The following is a 20,300-nucleotide window of genomic DNA, read 5'->3' as shown; positions in this document are numbered from 1 at the left end:
GTGTTTGTGTGGACATAAGTTTTTAAATCCTTTGGGTAAACACTAAGGATCATGACTGCTGAGATCTATGCTAAGAGTATGTTTAGTTTTATAAGAAACTGTCAAAAACGGACTTCTAAAGTGGGTGTAGTGTTTTGCATTCCCACCAGCAATGAATGAGGGTTCCTGTTGCTTGACATCCTCATAAGTATTTGGTGTCATCAGTGTTCTGGATTTTGGCCATTCTAATAGGTGGGAAGAGTTAGATTCTCTTTAGCAATAGGATTGGCACATCCCAAATGTGAGCATGATAGTGGTTGTTTTAGTTTCTAATATAATCTTTATGGTTAAATATCCAGAAACATCTTTTAGTTTAATAGAATCACTTGTCATCATGAAGTCTCAATAGACTCATGCAAATTTGAGAGATAATATCATCTTTTAACTATGAAACAATCAGCAGTCTTTATTACATGGGAACAAAACATTATAACAAAGATTTTTTAAAAAAATTCAAAGTAAGTCCAATTTTAAGTTTCTTCTTAGCACCATCTGCATGCATCACCATACCCTATAAAGCAATAGAAAAAAAATCAGATTTAAACTGATGAGAACAGCAGATACTATATTTGATCAAAAGACTGAGAAACAACAGCTCATACAGTTGAGTAATGATTTTCAATGACGTTTTAGGGAGTTAAAAATGTAGGAAAAGAAGGGTGTGATAAACTCATCAAGAGGTGATGGGGCGGGCTTCCCTGGTGGCGCAGTGGTTGAGAGTCCACCTGCCGATGCAGGGGAAACGGGTTCGTGCCCCGGTCTGGGAAGATCCCACATGCCGCGGAGCGGCTGGGCCCGTGAGCCATGGCCACTGGGCCTGTGCGTCCGAGCCTGTGCTCCGCAACGGGAGAGGCCACAACAGTGAGAGGCCCACATACCACAAAAAAAAAAAAAAAAAAAAAGAGGTGATGGGGCACTAAGAAGGGATTCCTTTGATTCAGGGAGAAGGAGAAAGTACCAGTTATCCTACAATCAACAGAAGAAGTCTTCACTGATCCCCTCAAGGAGACAAGAGAGGGAAAATCTTGGGAAGGACCCTTGGGCAGAAAACCTCTGCAGACCTCTGGGCCTTAGTTTCTTCCTCTGGGGGCTGGGGAATAGGGAACTAAACAAAAAGAGGGAACTAAAGTTGATGATGACACACATTAATTTTGCTGCTCTGTTATACAAATATTTGATAATTGCTTATCTAAAATTAGGTCTGACATTCTTAAGGTACTTGAGAAAATGAGAGATGGCCTCAGGCACTTGTGGAGAACATGCTAGCACTGGTCATGGGAAGGGTCAGCAGCCCTGAGGTCACCCACACACGCACGGCCAGAGGATGGAAACTAGAGGTCCCTCCAGACACCCTCTCAGTCTCCTGATGTACTGGCTCCAGTCTGTGGGCTTGCTTCTCAGCCCAGTGTTTCTGCCCCTCAGGCAGCTCCTAAAAAGTATTCCAGTATCTTGACATGGCTATTTCAGAGGTAGTCTGGATGCTAACAATTTCTTTGAGAAATATTTACTTCCACATAACCAGAACTCCAACCTGATATTATCAATCAACTTTGGAGAAATAGTGGCAAATTGGTGTTTTTCTTAGAAATCCAGGCAAGCTACGTGGAAATCTTCATTCCATCAGGATCTACTCAGAGGGTGCTTATAAGGCCATTTCACTACAAGGAATGTAAAAAAAAAATTTTTTTAATGAGTCATGTTATAGTCCTTCATAAACCCCAGTCCCTATTAAAAATAATTGGTTTTATTTTGAAATGTTTCCACTCTTACATATGAACTTTTAAAAAAAATAAATTTATTTATTTATTTTTGGCTGCGTTGGGTCTTCCTTGCTTCGCGCACGGGCTTTCTCTAGTTGCGGCGAGCAGGGGCTACTCTTTTTTGCAGTGCGTGGCCTTCTCATTGCAGTGGCTTCTCTCGTTGTGGAGCACGGGCTCTAGGCACGCGGGCTTCAGTAGTTGAAGCATGCGGGCTCAATAGTTGTGGCTCGTGGGCTCTAGAGCGCAGGCTCAGTGGTTGTGGCACATGGGCTCAGCTGCTCCACAGCATGTGGGATCTTCCCGGACCAGGGCTCGAACCCATGTCCCCTGCATTGGCAGGCACATTCTCAACCACTGTGCCATCAGGGAAGTCCCATAATGAACTTTTAACAAAGTAATTTTATGGTACTTGAACTAGATCAATTAATTCTGATCAATACCAATGAAAGTGAGTTTGCCCAATATGGCAGCAACATAACAGGATGCCCATTGCTTCTGGAATCAGTGAAGGCTGAACATAGTTCACCTTTGTGACTACAATCAATTTCTCAGAGAACCAATCAAGATAAAATCATTTACTTTCTTTCTTGCCTCTAGTAGTTTTCTGATACTGAAGCTTCAATTTCTCAAAAAGTTCATTTTGCCTGTTAAAAACACCCACACATTTTAAAGCTTAAGGTAAAAAAGAAAATCTAACACAACAACATGTAACTGGATCTAATCTATTTTATTACTTTTTTTTTTTTTTTTTGCTTATGGGAAAAGCCAGGACATTTAAGAAATCTACCTAAGAGATTAACCAGACATCCCCTCTTTAGTCTCTGATACATCAGAGAGATCTATAACTCCCATCTGGTTATAATAAGAATAAAAAGTTAAAAACCTAGGGTTTTATTGTTACTTTAAAGAATCAAATTCTTTATTTGAAAATAGAAAACTGAAAGCCAATTTAGAGAAGAAGTCTAAGATCCCCTGGAGCAAATGTGAGTTTCTTTCAACTTGGAAATGATAATAAGCCATGTTATCTGAAAGGCAGAAACACTTTTTTCCTTTAGAGAAACCAAGACCATGACCAAACACCTCTCAGCTCAGGCCTGCCATCCTGTCCCATAGTCTGGAATTTACCTCTCATGTGGCCACTCTGGTTTTCTTCAAACTTCAACATCTGAAATTGGCTTGGAAGACTACATATGAGGACATCTGTATTTTGCTTTTTTAAGAGAAATTTCCCACGTTGCCCAGGGAACAATTATCTAGTGTTTAAGTTTTGCTGATTATATCTGAGGTTGATGCTTTTGTAGGAGCCTGTGTACTTGGCCAAATTTCCATTTTGTAGATTGCTTATGCTGAAATACTTAGTCTATTATCACTAATTTATTCATCTTAGAATATAAGTGACCAAAATCAAGTTAAATTATTACCTCTCTAAGAGGTTTACAGATTGAGGAGGGAACAATCATTCATTCTTTAAAAGTATTTGAGAACCTATAGTTCAACCAAAGACCAAAAGATGAAAATGCAATGGTAAAATATCAATATACAATATTGCAGGTCTCCCTACATCTATGGAGGAGAAATTCTAGAATAAGAATCATGAGAATGGAGGACACAAAATAATCAATGAATTAAGGGGAGGAAAATGATACAGGTTTTCAGACTCAAAACAGCTTTGCTCTTAGTGACTTTATGATGAGATTTCTAAAACTCCAAGACTGAAAGGGCCAAAAATTCTCAAAGATTTCTGAGGGAAAGCAACAGCTCACTTACAAAAACATAAGAATTAGGTAGGAAACCCATACAACAATAACCTTAAAGTTCTGAAAGTAAAGTGTTTTGAAACTAGAATTTTGCTTCCGGCCAATGTTGACTTAAGTATGAGAGACATTTTCAGACCTGCAAGGACTCAGAAAATTTTACCCCTGCAAACTTCTATTAAAAAATTAAAGAGACTGTACTTCAGCAAAATAATGAATCCAAGAGAAATTTTATAATACAAGAAAGAGCAGTAAGCAGGAACATCAGTAAAAAATAGTTATGATATACTGAAGGGTAAATAATTGTCAGTTGTTTAAATGAATTAATGAACAATAATCTAAAATTGCATTGGATCTCAGTACAGAAGGAGGTTGGAAGAGGTGAAATAGAGAAGTAAATGTGTATTAAGAACCCAGATAGACGTCTTAAAAAATACTTTTCCCAAATGCCATCACTAGCCAATTCAAAATTTCAGAGTAATAATATTTCCACTTATAATGGCAGAAAAGTTATGCAATAACTAAAAATAAACCTAAGAAATGTGAAAGACATATATCACCTCTACTGAAAATTACAAAAGAAAACTTAAAGAGGTGGAGAAGTGTACTGTGTCTTTCTGGATAGAAAGTCACTAACATGATAATTAACTGTCCCTAAATTAAATGATAAATTTAATGAAATCTCAGCAAAAGTTCTAACAAGTCTTTAACTACATGTGTGATATAGTGTGTCAGTTAATTTTCTAAGTAAATGAATGCAGTATTAATTTTGATAGACATTGTTAAATGCTTTCCAAGGGCGTAACAGTTGCGGAGAATAGCTGTTTTTCCGGGTCTCCTCTGTTTACGTTTACTATCAACTTAAAAAAAAAAAATCTCTTTGCTAATTCTAATAAAGTATACATGACCTCATTGTGATTTTAATGTTATTTATTCCATGTATTAGGCTGATCATGGCATAATTATAACAAAAAATTGGAAACATCCTAAACATACATTAATATGTGAATGAGGTAAATACATTGTGCTATATCCATAAAGTGGAACACATATGGAGGAAAGGTAACATAGATCTGGGTGGGCAGATAAGGAATATTCTTCAAAATATGTTAAATTGGAAAAAACAAGGTATAAAACACTATTTATAGTATATGCCCAATTATGTGACTATATATCTATATTTTATATGTATGTGTGTGTTAGATGTATAAATAGATTAGAAATTATATATGTATATGTATATATATATATACACACACACAAGCACACACACTTGGAGTATTTCTAGGAAACAAAGATTTTTACAAAGTGGTTGCCACTGGAAAGGGAAACTAGAGTAATGGGGCCAATTACTATTTTTTTACCCTTTGGTACTTTTTAAATTGGGTTAATAAATAATTAACTGAAATGTATCACAATACAAAAATTCTACCTAAATATTAGCTGATTGAAAAAATGTCCAATAATAGGTAAGAATAATAATAGGGGGGCTTCCCTGGTGGCGCAGTGGTTGGGAGTCCACCTGCCGATGCAGGGGATGGGGGTTCGTGCCCCGGTCCGGGAAGATCCCACATGCCACGGAGCGGCTGGGCCCGTGAGCCATGTCCGCTGAGCCTGCGCGTCCAGAGCCTGTGCTCCGCAGCGGGAGAGGCCACAGTGGTGAGAGGCCCGCGTACCGCAAAAAAAAAAAAAAAAAAAAAAGAATAATAATAGGCACAGATATTTTGAAAAAGAGGCAATGAATGGCAATTTGCTCTGTTAGTATTAAACTGAACAACAAAACTATTGAAAATGACATGGAATAGAAGTGGTGTTGGAATAAATAAATCAATAAATGGAACAAAATAGAGAGTACGGAAACAGAGCCATGTTTGTTTGAAAATGTAGTATATTTATTCATTCATTCTGCTTATGTTTGTTGAATGATAGGTATCTTGCATAAGATAACCAAAACATTCAAAATCCTTGAGTCCACAGAGGTTGTAGTCTACAGAGAAAATTAGCCAAAATAGAAAGTAAATGTTTCAAAATTGAGTGAGGCACAGTCAGGCCAACAGATCAGGAGATGACTGCCATTGAAAAGATTATTTGTTACTCACAGATCCCAAAAGGAGGGGGAAATGCCACACTATGCAGGGTTACATGGGAAAGCACCAGGGTTGGTCAGCAGGCAGGAGTGAGGTTCCAGAACTGTGGGCAAGAGCCTTTATTGCAGTTTGCACAGAAGGAATGGGTAAGGCAGGGCAGGCAGGTTTAGCATGGCTAGTCTGAATAATTTCAGGGGGTTCTGGGACAGAGGGGCTGTCCCTAGTTGTCTGGCACCTGGCCCTGTGGTGATTAGGGCAGGTAGACAGCAGCCTGGAGTGTGAGAGTTGGATAGAGGAGGTGGACGGGGCGAGGTCTCTGCATTGGCTGGTGTATTTGAAAAGCATGGTCTTGGGTGAATTGTTTACTATCTCTAGTATTTGGTTAACCTCAGGAGCGTCAGCAAGGTTCCAGATGTCAGGGCAACAGAATACAAAAAATAAAAGACAAGGTTAAACATAGTATATAAGAGGGTGGGAAGTACTATAAAAAATTGGGAGGAGAAAGGAAACAACAGGGGTGGGTGTGCATTTCTAATAGTGTGCTGTGCATGGCTTTCCTTGGTCAGAAGACGTTGTACAGAAATGTGAAGGAGGAGAGAGAGAACAGGGAGCAGATGTTTGGGAGCAGAACATTCCAGGACATGGGAGAGAGAATGAATTATTCAGTAAGTGGTTTTGGAACAAATGCAGATCTCTTTGGAATATATACCTAACCTTACATTTCTAGTGCATACAAAACACACACACACAAATAAATTCCGAATGGATTAAGGAACTAAATGTAGTGAGTTCCAGTTAAAGATAGTAAACTGAGTACCTCCATTTACATTTGCTCCTTCCCCCAATCTCAATAAAATCATGGGAAGGGATTTTTGAAGACATGAACCTACAAAGGGAACAGGAAAAGAGGCAACGGCAAATGTATGGAAGCTAGAAAGCAGAGTGATGACTAGAAATGGACTTAGCAGAACTTGGAAAGCTGAATTATAAGCCAGCAGTAGGAAACTCCTGATTTACAGTACAAAATCCCCAAAGGCTCAGAAACTGGAAGCATCCTGGATCTCAGGAGGAAAAGAGAGGAGTGAGCTATAAATTAGATGATGGCTTTCAAACCTGTTTAATAAGCTGCTGGACACTCAGATCCTATCCACTGTTCCTCACACGTGGAAACTTCTCCCCCTCTCTAACAGAATGCTGGAGGTTTGTTCTCTGGAGAGGGTAAAGCAAAATGTATCTACTTTGGTGGACTCCAGCTGCTTTGACTGGAGACTCTTGCCATTCTTCCCCAGTGTAGCCTCAGGATTCTGGAGCCAGGGTTTAATCCTCCAGGAAGAAGACTGAAAGTGTATTTTTTGGTGAGTTTGAGCCAACTCAATAGGAGTGACCTAACTTCATTAGAAACAGGGATTCCCCCCACAAGACAGCTCACCCCACAGTGAAGCCCACTGAGCACAAGGGACTCACACATCAGCAAACAGCCAAGAGTCACAGACACTTGATGAAACCCACCTGGTAAATGACAGGGATGCAAGCAGACAAATTGGGAGGATTCAGAGGCTGTGCAGGAAACAGAAAGCTTTTAAAAAGCATCAATATTCTCAGATGGTTGAGAGAAAATATTCTATCTTAGGAGCAAGCAATAACAAAGAAACAGCTAGAGAACCATAAATTTAAAATGGGATATCAGAAAAATCACACTGGATTGATGTATTTGAAAACATTAAAATTATGAATTTCTGTTTATCAAAGAACACCATAACAGGTGTGAAAAGGCAAGCCACAGAATAACAGAAAATCTTTGCAATGTATCAAAAACAAATCACTTGTATCCAGAATATATAGAGAATCTCTACAAATAAATAAGAAAAAAGTTAGAAAACCAATAGAAAATTGAGCAAAGGGTCTGAACAATCACTTTGCAAAACAGAGTACTCAAATGGGTATGAAAAGATGCATAACTTCAGGAAAAATAAAAAGAAAACATTGAGAGTCCGCCTGCCGATGCAGGGGATACAGGTTCGTGCCCCGGTCCGGGAAGATCCCACATGCCGCGGAGCGGCTAGGCCCGTGAGCCATGGCCACTGAGCCTGTGCATCCGGAGACTGTGCTCCGCAATGGGAGAGGCCACAGCAGTGAGAGGCCCTCATACCGCAAAAAAAAAAAAAAGAAAAAAGAAAAGAAATTAAAACTACAATGATGTGCCATCCACCAGAATGGCTAAAATGAATTACACACATTCCAAGTATCAGTGACAATGTAAAGCAACTGGAGCTCTCAGACGCTGCTGAAGGGAATGCCAATTGGTAAAACCCCTTTGGAAAACTGGTTAGCAACATCTACTAATGCTGAAAATATGAATGCCCTATGACCCAATAATTCTACTCCTAGGCATATATCCAACAGAAATACATACATATGTTCACCAAAAGACATGCACGAGAATGATCACAGCAGCACTATCCATAAAAACTGGAAACAATTGTCTATCAGCAGTGTAAAATGGGCAAATAAATTGTAGCACATTCTTACAATGGAATACCATGCAGAAATGAGAATGTACACAAGATAAATGAATTGCATAAACATAGTGGTGAGTGAAGGAAGCCAGACACAAAGTAATATGATCTTGTGTGCTTTCGTTTATGTGAAATACATAACAGGCAAAACTAATCTGTAATGTTTGAAATAAAGGATAGTCGTTTCCCTTAGAAAGGGTAGTGAGTGAGCAAGGCACAAGGGAGGCATCTGCAGTGCTGGTAATGTTATTTCCAGAACTAAGTGCTGGCTACACAAGTGTTTCCACTTGGTGAAAAGTTATAGAGTTGGATACTTTTGATATTTGCACTTTTCTATTGGGATAAAATACTTCAATAAAAAGTTACTTTATAAAACTTACTGGAAAGTTTGTAAGATGAAGATATAGCACTCTCTCAGAAAGCAGAACACAATAACCATAAATTAAAAACAGGGAGAAAAATTATTAACAAAAAGGCAAGAAACAACAAGTGTTGGTGAGGATGTGGAGAAAGAGGAACTCCTGTGCACTGTTGGTGGGAATGTAAATCGATGCAGCCACTATGAAAAACAGTATGAAGTTTCCTCAAAAAATTAAAAATGGAGCTACCATATGATCCAGCAATTCCATTTATGGGTGTTTATCCAAAAAACAAACAAAAAAAAACACACTAACTCAAAAAGATATATGCACCTCCAGGTTCATTGCAGCATTATTTACAGTCGTCAAGATATGAAACAACCTAACTGTCCACCAACTGATGAATGGAGACACAAACACACATCCACACACTGGAATATTATTCAGCTATAAAAAAGAATGAAATCTTGCCATTTGCGATAACATAGATGGACCTCAGAGGTATTATGCCAAATGAAATAAGTCAGACAAAGACAAGTACTGTATGATGTCACTTATATGTGGAATCTAAAAGGCAAACAAACAAACCCTCAAACTGAACTCACAGATACAGAGAACATATTGGTTGTTGCCAGAGTTGGGGACTAGAAGTTGGGTGAAGAAGGTCAAAAGGTACAAATTTTCAATTATAAAATAAAGGAGCCCTGGGGATGTAATGTACAGCATGGTATTTAAAGTTAATAATACTGGACTCTAACAAACAGTCTAACTTTACACCTAAAGGAGCTAGAAAAAGAACAAACAGAACCTAAAGTTAGTAGAAGGAAGGAAATAATAAAGTTCAGAGTGGAAATGAATGAAATAGAGACTAAGAACTGGCTCTTTGAGGACTTCCCTGGTGGTGCAGTGGTTAAGAATCCACCTGCCAATGCAGGGGACACGGGTTCGATCCCTGGTCCGGGAAGATCCCACATGCCGTGGAGCAACTAAGCCCATGCACCACAACTACTGAGCCTGCACTCTACAGCCCATGAGCCACAACTACTGAAGCCCCTGTGCCTAGAGCCCATGCTCCACAAGAGAAGCCACCGCAGTGAGAAGCCCACACATTGCAACAAGGAGTAGCCCCTGCTTGCTGCAACTAGAGAAAGCCCACGTGCAGCAATGAAGACCCAAAACAGCCAATAAATAAATAAATAAATAAATTACAAATTCTTTAAAAAAGAAAATTAAGAGTAGACCTACCATATAACCCAGCTGTTCCACTTCTGGCTGTTTATCCAAAGAATATTAAAACACTCATTTAAAAGATATATGCACCCCTGTGTTCACTGCAGCATTATTCACAATAGCTAAGATATGGAAACAGCCTAAATGTCCATCAATGGATGAATGGATAAAGGAGATATGGGGTGTGTGTGTGTGTGTGTGTGTGTGTGTATACATATACATATATATAATATTTTTAATTTTTAAAAATATGTATTTTGATTTTAAACATTAAAACTAAGTTTTCTTCAAAAAGAAATCTTCAGTCTTTCACTGAAGAATGCTATCAACTGTTTAAAGAAGAATCAACACCAACAATACACAATCTCTTCCTGAAAACATAAGGAGGGAGAATATTTTCCAATCTCACTTTATGAGACCAGCATTACAGTGACACCAAAACCAGACAAAATGCAAAAAAGGGAAACTAGAGACCAATAGCCCTCATGAACAGAGACATAAACATCCTCTAACAATGTTAGCAAATAGAATTCAGCAATATAGTAAAGGAATTACACACCATGACCAAATGAGGTTTATTCTAGGGAATAAAAGCTAGTTCAATATGCAAAAATCCGTCAGTATCATCCACCATATTAACATAATGAAGAATAAATTTCACATGATTATATCAATTGATGCAGAAAAACAGCATCCATTCATGATTTTTAAAATTCTCAGAAAACTAAGAATAGAGAGGAACTTCCTCAACTTGATAAAGAACACCTGCCAAAAGCTTACAGCTAATATCTACATAATGGTGAAGACAGAATGCTTTTCCCCTACCACTGGGAATAAGACAAGGGTGCCCACTCTCACCACTACTATCCCACATAGTGCTGGGAGTTCTAGCCAGAGCAAAAGGCAAGAAGAGGAAATAAATTGCGGACGAGTCTCATTTTGCAGGAGTTATGTTCTATAAAGTTGCCATGAGCACTGAGTTAGCAAATACTGATACATAGCTCCTCAAGGAAATACAGGGTTAGGTTCCTGTGAGCCTCTGGTCACTCCATTGTCATTAACCCAAACACCATTTGCATTATATAGGTTTGTTTGCCATTGTCCTTGTAAATCAAGCCTGTCTCATCAGCGTTGAAAACATGTTCTTCCACATAACCTTTTTCCTGTATAATTAACAGGTATTTTAAAAATTCTTTCCCAGAAGAATTTATCCTCAGAAGCTGCCTCACCTGCAAGTTGAACATTTTCACACTGTCTCACTTTTTCATATGTGTGAGCTGGCCAGTGCATCTGAGAAGGGTTTATGTTTTCCTGACATGGGGCAATGTGACCATCAATTGCTTCGGCTTTCCTCACAACCAGTCTGTCACTATGTATTCCTTTGTCAGTTGTCATCTCATGAATCCACAAATTTAAGTGCTTTTCCATAGTTTCTTCATGCACTAGAGATGTTACTTTAGCACTTTCCACAGCAGCCTCACCTACAGTTTGGCAAATTTCTTCTTCCTTTTTCCGTATGTACTATATTGTTCATTCATTGACATTGAACTCATGGCCAACAGCACCATAGCTCACACCTGGATGAAGCTTACCTTATGCACATCTTTTCTTCTAATGCACATCACAGCATTCTTGTGCTTAGGAACATTAGATAGCATTTCAGCACTACATTGGGGGCTATTTTAAACAGCGAAACAGCCAACAAAAAGCACAAAGATGTGAAAAATGTGGCACTACACAGACCATGAAAAGGACACTTGTTTATAAGAAGGCAGAGCATTGCTTTGTTCAGCCTCAGCTGGGAATGTGTGCAGCACAGAGCTGACATTTTCCACTGTCTTGTGAGTGTTCACAAATGACCACAAAAGCACCATGTGTATTGTTTTGGGGCTTAAAAATAAATTTTAGTGAGTAGGTAAATTTGCAAATATAGAACACATGAATAGTGAAGATCAACTGTATTTGCAAAACACATATGTGACAAAGGATTCATATCTAGAATATATAAAGAACTCTCAAAACTCAACATTAAAAGTATAAATAATCCAATTAGAAAATGATCAAAAGACACGAAGAAACAGTCACTGAAGAGGATATATACAGGTGACAAATTAAGCACATGAAAAGACGTTCAACATCACTAACCATCAGGGAAATTAAAACCACAAGGAGCTATCACAAGACGCCTATCAGAACAGCTAACATAATAAGTAATGAAAGACCACAGGCTGGTGAGAATGAGGATGGATCTCTCATACACAGCTGGTGGAATGTACAGGGTTATCACCACTTTGGAAAATAGTATGGCAGTTTCCTAAAAAACTAAACATACACTTACCATATGACCCAGCACTTGTCGTCCCAAGCATTTATCCTAGAGAAATGAAAACTTATGTCTACGCAAAACCAGTCCATGAATGTCACAGCAGCTTCACTTGTAATAGCTTAAAATTAGAAACAACCAAAATGTCCCTGAAAGGGTGAACGGTTAAACAAACTGTGGTCTATCTGTACCATGGACTACTACCCAGCAATAAAAAGGCAGGAACTATCAATGCACATATACACTTGGATGGAACTCAAGGGCATTATGCTGAGTAAAAAAACTAATCTCAAAAGGTCAGACACTGTATGACCCTACTACAGAACATTCTCAAAATGAAAAATTATAGAGCTAGAGAATACATTAGTGTGCCAGGGTCAAGGTTCATGGGGTAAAGGGTGTGGGTGGGACTACAAAAAGGCAGCAAGAGGGAGATCTTTGTTGTGATGCCACAATTCTATATCTTGGTTGTGATGGTGGTTATAGGAATCAGCATACGTGATAGAGCAACACAGAACTGTGCACACAAACTCTAGCAATGTCAATTTCCTGATTTGATAACTGTATTATAGTTTTGTAAAATGTCACCTTGGAGAAAACTGGGTAAAGGTATAATGGGGTCTCTCTGTACTAATTTTGCAACTTCCTGTGAATCTATAATTATTTCACAGTAAAAAGATAAAAAAAAATTTAAAGACATGCAACAGCTTGGAAAAAAGTGTTTTCAACAGCAATGAAAACCAAAGGGTTAATAACAGTGAGTATAAAAATAACTTCTACAAATCAAAAAGTAAAAGACAGACTAAGATGAATGGGCAAAACATGGGAATAAGGAAATTCACAGTAGAGGACATACGACGACTAATCAACTGAAGGGGCACCTTGCTTTAGATGGAGAGTGTGTGGTGGCGATCAGAATGAAAGGGGAGCCCTCGCTGGCCAGCCACCCACATCTTGCTATCTATCCTGGAGGGAAAAAGTCACATAGATGAACAAAGCAGTGAACACAGATGTTCACGTGGGCTCTGAGTCAAGCTGCGTCGCTGCGATCCACCTGGAAGTTTTGGCTCCATGAGCCAGTAAATCCCCTTCTTTGCTGGTTAGGCCTTTCGTCCCTACCCATGAAGGGAGTTAGTCTTTGTTGCTTGGTATATCTCTGCCACTGGACCAAGGCCCGCTGAGGCCAGAGTGAGGTCCTACTCATCTTCTCAATTCCACTCCTGGCAAAATGGACATGTGGAGGCTCAGAAAATACCTGCTGGCTGACTCGATTCATTACTCCAAGATGGCATTGATAAATACATAGCTGCTCTCAGCTATCAGATAATGAATTTGGCTTCTTCTCGGCTTCAAGGTCACTGCACCATGACCCACTGGATCACCGAAAGGTCGTTGTGTCTAATGAAATTCTTTTCCTGGCTTCTACAAAATATTAAAAAAATAAACAAACAGCACCAAATTTAAGGCACGCTGTTTCTGCTTGAATTACTGTGTATTTTTAGTGTGGGCAACAACTGCAGGATTAGTGTTTGCCTTTTCAATCTGCAGGAGTGCCTGTAGGCTTCGCTAAACCCACTGGAATACATTATGACCTTTGGAGTCAAGGTGCGTTGGCAGGGTCAAGAACACAAAAGCAGAGCTGCGAATGGGGTCCGCCTGAGGATGGGGCCAGTTGCTGGCCCTGTGACCAGTGTAGGGAATGGGCCCACAGCCACCAGGGGAGGGCAGGGAGCTGGCCAGCATGGATGCCCACCTTACAGAGGTGCTCTGGTCACCTACTGTTGTGCAACAAACCACCCTAAAACTTGGAGGCTTAAAAAGAATCATCAGTTTATTAAAGTGTAATGTGGGTCAGGCTTTGGGGTGCGTCTCAGTGGAGTCATCTGCCTTGCGGCCTTGACAGGGTCTGTGCAGTGGAGTCCAATTGCTGGACGGGCTGGTCCAGAGGGTGTGAAAGGGCCTCCCTCACATGCCTCATGCTAGAAGGTGGGGTTCAGCAGATCTTCTCCCTGAGGTCATGTGGTCCCCAGCAGGGTGGTGTAGCACCCCACAGTGCAGTTCAGGACTCCTGGAGCCCGAGGTGGCCCTGCCAACCCTCTCACCTGCCACAGCTTTAATTCACTCACCCTTTACTGGCCAAAGCACTCACAGGCCGGCCCAGGTTCCAGTAAACAAATCCACCTCTCCATGGGAGAGTGGTACAGTATCTACAGCCACCATGAGTTCTCCATATGAAGGGTATCATTAAATAGTCAAGGTTGGGCAGACACTAATAGGACGCCCCTAAATGGCCAAGTGAGTTTATTCTACTGGGTACTTCTTGAACATTCCTACCAAGATACTCCTACTGACAGCAAGCCCACCTGCAGATGGGAATAAACCAGAAGCCATAAGTGAGAAATGCACTTGAAAATTCACATGGTAATTGTTTCCCACAACAATAAAGATGTTTGGGGACTTCCCTGGTGGTCCAGTGGGTAAGGCTCCGCACTCCCAATGCAGGGGGCCCAGGTTCGATCCCTGGTCAGGGAACTAGATCCCTGAATGCCGTAACTAAAAACATCCCGCATGCCGCAACGAAGATCCCGCACATGGCAGTGAAGATCCTGTGTGCAGCAACTAAGACCCGGAGCAACCAAAATTAATTAATTAATTAATTAATATTTTTTTAAAAACCAATAAAGATGTTTGTTTTAGAAGAGAAGCAATGTTTTAAGAGCTTGTCACGGCATAGATTCAGTGTCTCAGGGGCTCGTGCTCACCATGCCCCCAGTCAACCCAGGGCTTTCATGCACTTCTGCCTCAGGTGGGAGCACAGCAGGGGATACAAATGGAGTCCTCGCAGTGCTGGCTGCAAGATTTTCGGGATGTTACTCGAACAATGATGTGCCAAGTAGATGGACCAGACAGCCAGGAGGCTACTTGCAGACATGTTACAGTGTATTCATAAAGTGTCACATTTTTATCTTTATTTTTTTCTGATTATACAACTGATATATGCACATTAAGCATTTCCAAACAACTTTTAAAAGCATAAGAAAAAACCCTGAAATGCTACCAAACTGAAATAATCACATGGTGTGTTGGTTTCCCTCTCTGTGTGTAGATCTCTATACATGTGCACACACATATTTCATTTTTCAAAAATGGAATCATATCCCAGTTGCTGTTTCTACCATAGACAGCTTTCCTTTTACTGGCCATTTTTGGGGTCTCTGCAGGTCTCATGTACACACAGATGCAGAGCTTTGGGGTGACATGGGGGTGTAGCTGCTGCAGCCACCCGCCAGATGTTAACTACCCTCCCTGCCTTTTCTGCCATCTCCCTCCACACTGCAGTCTCAGGGTTCTACCAGGTGGATTCTCCCCATGCAGCCCCTGGACTTGCATTTCAGCCTATATAGCTGTCAGCTGCTTCTCCTCCAACAAAACCTGTGATTTATACTCCAGCTTCAAAAAGTAAATAGAAATTTCTGGATCTACTGTTAATGTTCCCTCCCATTCTCTTCTCTTTCAGTGGACTTTTTTTTCCTACAACATCATTTTTTCAAGCATTGCTATGCTCTGAATCATTTCAGTAACAAGGTCTAGGTGTGGTGTGTAGGACAGTGGTTCCCAAACATCGCACCATGATGGGCCAAGAACCAAGGAAAGAGGCCTCAGAAGGAACAAACCAGACCAGCACCTTGATCTCTGACTTCTAGCTTCAGGACTGTGAGAAAACGAACCTCTGTTGTTTGAGCCACTCATAATGTGGGCAACCCTAGCAAACTGACACACCACTCTACTCAAGCGTACTTTACAGAGCCCTCAGAACTTTGGGGTTGGGGCCTCAACCCTGAGACATTTAAGCCTCTGATAGGGAGATCAGCCTTCCTGATGACAGTGACTAAATAGGTAGGCAAAGTCCCAGCTAACCAGTGCTTGTCTTTGATTGTATTGTAGGTATAAAGCTTTTGCATAAATAATACTTGAAAACACTTATTGCTGATAGGGCAAAGTAGATTGTATATAGATGGATACAGTTCATTATTTTAACCTTGAAACAAACCATGTTCTGAATTAGCAGCTTTGCAGGACTTCTGCTCTTTAGGGGATCTTGTTATGGGTTGTTTCTCAGATTCCCACTAACCTTAGCTACACAGATCCACAAGTGGATGTTGGACTCTGCCAGTGTTTTTTCTTTTTTTTTAATTGGGGTATAGTTGCTTTACAATGTTGTGTTAGTTTCTGCTGTACAGAGAAGTAAATCAGCTATATGTATACATATATCCCCTTTTCTTTGGATTTCCTTCCCATTTAAGTCACCACAGAGCACTGAGTAGAGTTCCCTGTGCTATACAGCAAGTTCTCATTAGTTATCTATTTTATACATAGTAGTGTATATATGTCAATCCCAATGAATAAAGAAGATATGGTACATATATACAATGGGCTATTTACACAGCCATAAAAAGGAATGAAATTGGGTCATTTGTAGAGACATGGATGGGCCTAGAGACCATCATACAGAGTGAAGTAAGTCAGAAAGAGAAAAACAAATATCGTATATTAACGCATCTATGTGGAATCTAGAAAAATGGTACAGATGAACCTATTTGCAAAGCAGAAATAGAGACATATGTAGAGAACAAATGTATGGATGCCAAGGGGGGGAAAGGGAGGGTGAGTTGGATTGGGAAATTGGGAGTTTTTTTTAAGTCCCTCAGCTTGGCACTGAAACAATTTAAGTGAATCTATGTCACCCGTGGCCAGTTGGCACATAATCAGTGCCAAGAAGCTGGTGGAATGAACCATAGGAATTGCAAGAGCTTCAGTTGGAGGAAGACCATATAGAAGCCATGACAGAGACAGGAGGGCAGCACCGGTGGGACTGCTGAGTGTAAAAGCATCTGACATTAGTGAGCCCACGAGGTGTGGTCGAGGACTGCCCAGAGGCAGGAGAGTTGAAAGATGGCAGTAATCCTGATGACATGAAGGAGTGAGGAAAGGGTGGCACCGAGATATTCCCTTAACTCCTTGAGGCCCTGAAGCACACTCCACCCAAAACCCCAGTGAAGGACAGCAGAGATGTAGTGCTTTACACGGTGTTGGTATCAACAAGCACTCTGATAAAGAGAAGCTCTACCTGGCTGGAAGGCAGCCTGACTGCACTGCTGCATCAAAGGATCCCACAGTAGAAGCAAGAGGGTCTCACCACCTGTTACAGAGTACTGGGCTGGCTGAAAACACCTGAAGTTCACGTTGTTGAAATAGAGAGGTTGCTGCACTGCTGGAAACTGACGTTGTGTGTCTGACAGGGTCTTGGTGCTCTGGCCAGGTGTCAGGCCAGAGCCTCTGAGGTGGGAGAGCCGAGTTCAGGACCTTGGACCACCAAAGACATCCAGGCCCCATGTAATAAAAAAGAGCTCTCCCAGAGATCTCCATCTCAACACTAAGACCCAGCTCCACTCAATGACCAGCAAGCTCCAGTGCTGGACACCTCATGCCAAACAACTAGTAAGACAGGAACACAACCCCATCCATTAGCAGAAGGGCTGCCTAAAATCATAATAAGTTCACAGACACCCCAAAACACACCACCAGACACGGTCCTGCCAACCAGAAAGACAACATCCACACTCATCCACCAGAACACAGGCACCAGTCTGCTCCACCAGGAAGCCTACACAACCCACTGAACCAACTTCACCCACTGGGGGAAGACACCAAAAACAATGGGAATGAAGAACTTGCAGCCTGTGAAAATGAGACCCCAAACACAGTAAGTTAAACAAAATATGAAGACAGAGAAATACACAGCAGATGAAGGAGCAAAGTAAAAACACACCAGACCAAACAAATGAAGAGGAAACAGGCAGTCTACCTGAAAAAGAACTCAGAGTAATGATACTAAAGATGATCCAAAATCTTGGAAACAGAATGGTGAAAATACAAGAAACGTTTAACAAGGACCCAGAAGAACTAAAGAGCAAACAAACAATGATGAACAACACAATAAATGAAATTAAAAATTCTCTAGAGAGAATCAATAGTAGAATAACTGAGGCAGAAGAATAGATAAGTAACCTGGAGGATAAAAGAGTGAAAATAACTACTGCAGAGCAGAATAAAGAAAAAAGAATGAAAAGAATTGAGGACAGTCTCAGAGACATCTGGGACAACATTAAACACACCAATATTCAAATTATAGGGTCCCAGAAGAAGAAAAGAAAAAAAAAGGACTGAAAAAATACTTGAAGAGATTATAGATGAAAACTTCCTTAATATGGGAAAGGAAATAGTTAATCAAGTTCAGGAAGGGCAGAGAGTCCCATACAGGATAAATGCAAGGAGAAACATGACAAGACACATATTAGTCAAACTATCAAAAATTAAATACAAAGAAAAAATGTTAAAAGCAACAAGGGAAAAACAACAAATAACATACACGGGAATCCCCATAAGGTTAACAGCTAATTTTTCAGCAGAAACTCTGCAAGCTAGAAGGGAGTGGCAGGAAATATTTAAAGTGATGAAAGGGAAAAACCTACAATCAAGATTACTCTACCCAGCAAGGATCTCATTCAGATTCAATGGAGAAATTAAAATCTTTACAGACAAGCAAAAGCTAAGAGAATTCAGCAGCACCAAACCAGTTTTACAATAAATGCTAAAGGAAATTCTCCAGGCAGGAAACACAAGAGAAGGAAAACACCTACAATAACAAACCCAAAACAATTAAGAAAATGGTAAAAACCATATACATATGGATAATTACCTTAAATGTAAATGGATTAAATGCTGCAACCAAAAGACATAGACTGGCTGAATGGATACAAAAACAAGACCCATATATATGCTGTCTACAAGAGACCCACTTCAGTCCTAGGGACACATACACACTGAAAATGAGGAGATAGAATAAGATATTCCATGCAAATGGAAACCAAAAGAAAGCTGGAGTAGCAATTCTCATATCAGACAAAATACACTTTAAAATAAAGACTATTACAAGAGACAAAGAAGGACGCTACATAATGATCAAGGGATAAATCCAAGAGGAAGATATAACAGTTGTAAATATTTATGCACCCAACATAGGAGCACCCCAATACATAAGGCAAATGCTAAGAGCCATAAAAGGGGAAATCGACAGTAACACAATCATGGTAGGGGACTTTAACACCCCACTTTCACCAATGGACAGATCATCCAAAATGAAAATAAATAAGGAAACACAAGCTTTAAATGACACATTAAACAAGATGGACTTAATTGAGGTTTATAGGACATTCTATCCAAAAACAACAGAATACACTTTCTACTCAAGTGCCCATGGAACATTCTCCAGGAGAGATCATATCTTGGGTCACAAATCAAACCTTGGTAAATTTAAGAACATTAAAATCGTATCAAGTATCTTTTCTGACCACAATGCTGTGAGACTAGATATCAATTACAGGAAAAAAACTGTAAAAAATACAAACACATGGAGAATAAACAATACACTACTAAATAATCAAGAGATCACTGAAGAAATCAAAGAGGGAAAAAAATACCTAGAAACAAATGACAATGAAAACATGACGACAGAATACCTATGGGATGCAGCAAAAGCAGTTCTAAGAAGGAAGTTTAGAGCAATACAATCCTAACTCAAGAAACAAGAAACATCTCAACTAAACAACTTAACCTTACATCGAAAGCAATTAGAGAAAGAAGAACAAAAAAAAAACCCCAAAGTTAGCAGAAGGAAAGAAATCATAAAGATCAGATTAGTAGTAAATGAAAAAGAAATGAAGGACACAGTACCAAAGATCAATAACACTAAAAGCTGGTTCTTTGAGAAGATAAACAAAATTGATAAACCATTAGCCTGACTCATCAAGAAAAAAAGGGAAAAGACTCAAATCAACAGAATTAGAAATGAAGGGCTTCCCTGGTGGTGCAGTGGTTGAGCGTCTGCCTGCCAATGGAGGGGACATGGGTTCGTGCCCCAGTCCGGGAAGATCCCACATGCCGCGGAGCGGCTAGGCCTGTGAGCCATGGCCACTGAGCCTGCGCATCTGGAGCCTGTGCTCCACAATGGGAGAGGCCACAACAGTGAGAGGCCCGCATACCACAAAAAAAAAAATGAAAGAAAGAAATGAAAAAGGAGAAGTAACAACTGACACTGCAGAAATACAAAAGAACATGAGAGATTAATACAAGCAACTATATGGCAATAAAATGGACAACCTGGAAGAAATG

Source organism: Mesoplodon bidens, assembly GCF_964165515.1.
Source record: "Mesoplodon bidens genome assembly, chromosome: 6".
Taxonomy (NCBI): Eukaryota; Metazoa; Chordata; class Mammalia; order Artiodactyla; family Ziphiidae; genus Mesoplodon; species Mesoplodon bidens.
The sequence above is the reverse complement of the archived record's forward strand: the minus strand, read 5'-3'. Positions refer to the sequence as shown.